The sequence below is a fragment of the Physcomitrium patens genome, chromosome 2, assembly GCF_059467195.1.
Source record: "Physcomitrium patens ecotype Gransden chromosome 2, ASM5946719v1, whole genome shotgun sequence".
Classification (NCBI taxonomy): Eukaryota; Viridiplantae; Streptophyta; class Bryopsida; order Funariales; family Funariaceae; genus Physcomitrium; species Physcomitrium patens.
The window spans coordinates 23,072,376-23,079,218 of NC_143411.1; positions in this window are offsets into that span (position 1 = coordinate 23,072,376).

The following is a 6,843-nucleotide window of genomic DNA, read 5'->3' on the forward strand; positions in this document are numbered from 1 at the left end:
TATTTATTGCTAGAATAGCCTTATTTGAGTCAAATAAACACTTTAAAGTATCATATGCTTGAAAAAACTTAAATCTACAATCTATCTTTATATGGTAGCGATATAAATTTCTAATTTAGATATGAATACATAATATCCTCTTTTAAATTCATTTTAGATATTATTTGTATTTTCTTAGTCTATCTTCTTATTTTTTAATAATTATAAATAAAATATTATAATTTATTACAAATAATATAAGTTCTAATATAATCTTATTGATTTGGATAGCTCTTCTTATCTTAACATGAATACAATGCTAAATTATTAATTTGAAGGAGTTTTTTTTTTTTTTTTTTTTTTTTTTTTTTTTTTTTCTTTTCTTTTCTTAGTCATGTCATAGCTAAGGTTTTGAATCACATAATATATTGTGAGTTCTTTTATCTTGGTCGATTCTAATACCATAATGAAGTAGTTGTAAGATTTTGGCAAGTTCATAAGTAGAATCATGATAATATTTACATTTTCTATTTGCTTGTCTAGAATTGTAAGTTATTTTGCATATTCCTTCATTTTATTGATGTATGTAACTTTCTTCTATCTTAAAAGTGATTAATTTTATCTTCCTATAAAGATTGTTGAATAAGTTTTTGCTCTCATAGATATTGCAAAGAATCCTTCAAACTTCTATTAGTCCTTTATAAGGAATAATGTGAATATAGTTGGTTCTATCAAAAAATTTTGCAACTCATCCAAAAGCCTTCTTCTCACAACTTTTCTTATTTTTCTTTTCTTTTATATTACCAAGCTATATGTTCCACTAATGAATCTTAATTGATGAAATTATTAAGAATTTAATTTTAAATTATGTAATTTTTTTATTAATATTAGAAAATTTACTTGAACATTTAAGTATTTATTATGATTTTAAAATATTTAAAAGTTATAAGAGTCTTAAAAATAAAATTATACTAAATCTTGGAAGCAGTTATTTTTACTAGTTTACTATTTCTTTTCATTGATAAGAATTAGTGATTAATTATTGAATCCAATATTTATATTGGCCATCTATTTATATATATATTACTTATCGAAAAATTATAAACTTTAGTTAATAGGTAGAAGAAGCATAAAAAAGAACCTTATGTCTTTTTAATTATTTATATAAAAGCTACGATTTTTAATTGATTAAGATTGATTTTATTATTATAAAAAATCACCAAGATATAAAAAAATATTTTAAAATCAATAATAATATTATAAAAATATAAAAAATATATTTTAAAATTTTATATAGAAGTTTTTAGGAATTTTAGATCATATTTTCAAGACCTTGATAAAATAATTTTAATACCTTAAGAGTCTATTATAAAGAATTTTAGCAAGATTTAAAGACCAATTAAGATTTATAAGATGCTTGAATAATTTTTATGACCATAATAAAATTAAAAATATAAAAATAATTCTTTTATTAGCATAAAATAAAAAAACCAATAGGAAGTATAGTGGTTGTAGAAATATAGGTGTACAAGTTCCATATGGATTGTGGCACCTTGAATATAGGTAGGAGAATCAGACTAAGGCCATATGGACTTTCTAAGATATTTATATACTATAATTTTGAGCCTTAATGAGACTCAAATCTTTGATCTTTTCAGAAAGTTATCTTTGAAGTAAAAAATATTTAATTAACTATTTATTATGAACATAAATATTTATTTTAATAATAATCTAAATAATATGAGTAGGTAGAAGTAAGTAAACATAAATAAATTTAATAATATCTTATAGAATAGCCTCTTAAAAGCTTTAGACATGGATTTGCCTTTAAACATGTCTATAAGTAATTGATAGGTTGAAAACTTGGCCAACAAATTAGCTATGTATTGCACATCTTAGCCACTTAAAGGTATATGTTGGACATATAGTGCACATATAAGAATCTTATCTTGTAAATTAGACATGTATCTTATTAATTAAATATATTTTAGAGGTTCTATAAAATATTGCCACATAGCTCTTAGTTAGATAGTATATATTGAGATAAAAGTGAAATCTTCATCATTTTTATTAACTTATTTTTTCTAGTTTTTAAAGATTTTTTTAATTTCAAGATTTTTTAATTTTATAGTCTTTAGCAATAGCTATTCTAATTTCTTCTTATATATATATATATATTACAAAATAACTTAGCTAATTCATAGAGCACATTAATGAGAATTTTCTTGAGAATTTCATATACCATTCAAAATCTTCAACAAGAGCTTTTATCTTATTTGTAAAGAAAAAAAATTAATAATTATAGATATGTGTGGATTATCAATAAATTAATAAGATTATTATTAAAAATATATTTCTTTTATCTATGATATTAGAAATTTTTTATTAATTAAATTAAAACAAGATATTTATAAAAATAGGTCTACAAGGAATATATAACTTAGTATGTATTAAAAAAGGAGATAAGTAAGAGACTACATTTTGAACCAAATATGAAAATTATGAATATAATTTCATATTTTTAAGACTTACAAATATTCTAGCTATTTTTTAATATCTAATGAATAATATTTTAAAAGAATTTTGAGATAATTTATTATTTTTTATCTAGATAAAATTTTAATCTATTCTAAAAATAAAAAATAATTTAAATTATATATTCTTTATATATTATAAAAATTAAGAGATGTAGGACTATATGCCAAGATAAAAAAGTATATATTTTATACTACTCAAGTTGACTTCTTAAGATATATTATTTCAAATAATGGCCTTACAACAGATCCTAAGAAAATTTAAGCTATTATGAATTTGAAGGTTCCATAGGCAGTAAAATATGTCTAATATTTTTTGAGATTTATCAATTATTATAAGATTTTTATTATTTTTTTTAAGTTGCAACATTGCTTATATGTTTGACTTATAAAAGCAAAATTGAGTAGAATAATAAATTTTAAGTATTATTTGAAGCTTTAAAGACAACTTTTATATATGCATCAATTTTTTATATAGTTAACTTTTGTAAGACATTTTTTATAAAAATAAAAAAATTAAACTTTGTATTGGATGTGATATTATTATAAATAGGAATAAATGACAAATTTCACCTACTTTTTATTCAAAAAACATTTTAGCAAATAAGATCAACTATAAGATCTAAAACAATTTTTTTTTGAAATTATAGATTTATTTCAAGAATAACTTTATTATTTTAAATGCATTTCTAATTTATTAATTATTTATAAAAATTATAAGAACCTCAAATATTTTAGTCTAATATATATTTTAAATTATCAATAAGCTCATTTGAGCATGTCATTATTAAGATTTATATTTAATATCACATATAGGCTAAAAAAAGATCTATTAGAAGCTATTTTTAAATATTCTTATCTTACATCAAAAAACATATATAATTTTTAATTCATAATAAATTATTCTTTAAAGCTAAAGAAATTTCATTTTTAAGCAATGAAATGAATGTTGACTATTGATTCAATGTTTCTTAATTAAGTCTAATAAAATATATTTTTAGATCATATTATTTGTGATATTATAATTTTTTTAAATCACATGATACTTCTAAGTTTGAATTTAAAAACAATCTATTTTATTTAGAGGGGCACTAATATATTCTAGAAGGTAAAGCACAATTACAAGCTCTTCAAGCTTGTCACAACTTTTCAATTATATGACATTTTAGATATAACAAGACCTTTGAATTGATCTTAAGAGATTTTGGTAGCACCACATGTTGAAAATATAGCTAAATTTTTTATATAATCATGTGATATTTTTTTAAAACAAAAAAAATCCTTTAATAGTAACCTAATAGATTTCTCCAACTACTATCTATACTAACATAACCATGGTCTACTATTTCTATAGATTTAATTATTGATCTTCTAATCTTAAGTTCTCATGATTTTATATTTAGAATAAATTATCTTTTTTTTATAAAAATATATTTTTTATAATATATAAAATCTATCATATGTAAATAAATAATTTAATTTTTCTTTAATAATATTTATTGCTATTATCTATTATCAAAAATTATCATGAATATATATATATATATATATATATATGTTTACTTCAGTAATTATCTATATGATTAGATAGAAATAAATAAAAGTAGATTAATTAAATAATATTTTGTAGAGAAGCTTTTTAAAAGCTTCATAGATATGGCTTTGATTTTACTTATGTTTGTAGTTGATTGGTAGGTTAAAACCTTAGTCAACAAGTTAGCTAGGTATTGCACATGTTATTAGCTTATGAAAGAAGATAATTATGTGGCACACGTATAAAAAACTTTCTTTACAAGTTAAGACATATGTCTTGTAATTTGAACATGTGTTCGAGGTCCTATAAAACGTTGCCATGTAGCTTTTAGTTAGATAGTATGTATGGAAGCAAGAGTGAAGCCTTCTTCACTCTTATCATTACCTATTTAATTCTTAGTCTTCTTTCAAGTCATTCTAATTTTCTTGTCTTTAGCATTAGCCATTCTATTTAATATTACACTATCTTTAAGTATTTTTTCAGTTTTTTGAAGTAATATAAGAATATATTGATCTTTTAATTCTTTGAGATTCATGTCCTTGAAAATTTGATAAGAATTCTAAGTCATTATTTATGTTTTGTTTCAAAAGTGAGCAAATTATTCCACTTCTATTATTGTATTTTTGAAGGTTGCATACAACTCACCTTTAAACTAACTTAAATTTTTTTAACACTACTTTTTTCTTAAAAAGAAAAGATTATCTTTCTTAATAAAATTTTTCATTTGATATTAGAAATTATAGATTATCTTCTTTTAATTTAATTTTTTTAATTTTTTAAAATTTTCTATAGAAGCAAAAATTATAGATGCTACTCTTAGCAAAAGTCAAAATAGATTTGTAACTTTTTCAAATCTTCATAAGCTTGTTTATACTCTTAGGATAGAAATATCATATATTTCCAATATAAATCATGGAAGTACTATTCCTACACCTATAGAAGAAGATATCAATGAAATTCAAAGTCTATGCCAAGAATTTGTGCAATTAAAAGAAGTAAGTAAACCTTTGAGATTTTATTGTGATTAAAAAAAATATAAATTTCAAATAAATTGGATTTCTTATAATCTTGATTTTTTTCATAGTTTAGCCTAAGATTTTGATAGTCAAGTAAAAATCCATAAGTCCAATATATCCAAATCATTATTAGTAGATGTGAGAGCTTTCATGTATGTGGCAAAAAAAATGCCAACTTTTATTATATACATCATACATATTTTCAATAGAAAAAAGATTTGAAGTGGCATTCCAAGTGAAGACCAAAAATTATCAAGACATTTTTAAGAAGAAGAATACAAATATTCTTTTAAAGCATCATGTCCATGATTATTCCATTGATCTTCAAGAAGGAGCTCAATTACCATTTGGACAAATCTATAGCCTATCATAGAATAAGTTAACTACATCTAAAGAATACATTGACAAGAATTTAGCTAATAACTTCATATGTCATTCAAAATCTCCTATAGGAGCTCCTATCTTATTTGTAAAGAAAAAAGATGGATCTCTATAGATGTGTATAGATTATTGACGAATCAATAAGATCACTATGAAGAATAGATATTTCCTATCTTTGATTTTAAGATTTTTTGATCAATTCAATTATGAAAATATCTACAAAAAAATAGATCTACAATAAACATACAACCTAGTATACATTAAAAAAAGAAATGAATAAAAAATTATATTTTAAATTAAGTATGGATATTTTGAATATAATATCATATCGTTTGGATTCACAAATGCACCAACTTCTTTTCAATATCTAATGAATGATGTTTTTTTGTTAGTTTATTAATGATTTTTTTTATTTATTATTTAGACAATATCTTAGTTTACTCTAAAAATATTGAAAAGATGAACTTCATATTTGTCATGTTTTACAATAATAAAGAGATATAGAATTATATACTAAGATAGAAAAGTGTATATTTTATACTACTCAAGTTGACTTTTAAGATACATCATTTCAAATGATAGTGTTATAATGGATTCTAAGAAGATCTAGATTATCATAGATTGGAAGATTTCAAAAATAGTCAAAGTTATGTAATATTTTTTAAAATTTTCCAACTATTATCGGATCTTCATTAAAAACTTTTTTCAAGTTGGTGATCCTCTTATACATCTGACATGTAAAGACAAACTTAAGTAAAGCAAAGAAGCTAAAGTTTCTTTTGAAGCCTTGAAGATAATATTTATTTCTACATCAATCTTGCATAATGTCAATTTTTTCAAGGTGTTCTTCATAGAAACATACAAATTAGACTTTGATATAGGTATTTTTTTGTCATAAATGAGAATAGATGATAAATTCCATTCAATAATTTTTTATTCTAAGAAAATTTTAGTAGCCAAGTTTAATTACAAGATCCACAACAAAGATCTTCTTGCAATCATGGATTCATTTCAAGAATGGTATCATTATCCAAAATGAGATTTTAATCTAATCACTATATATAAAAATCACAAAAATTTTATATACTTCATGTTGGTATATATTTTGAATTGTTGCCAAGCATGTTAGAGTATGTCTTTATTAAGATTTGATTTCAAGTTCACTTATTGATTCAAAAAAAAAAAAAAGATTTGTTGTTCTTTCTAAACACTCTTGTCTTATACCAAAAAAAAGAGATGTAGCTTTTGATCAGCAAAGAATGCTTTGCTTGAAGCCAAAGCATTTTTATCTTTGAATAAGGAAATCAACATTGATTGTTGACGTAAATTTTTTCAAGCAAGTTCAATTCAATATGTCCTTTAATTCTCTTGTTTATGATTTTAAGAATAATTCTTTTAA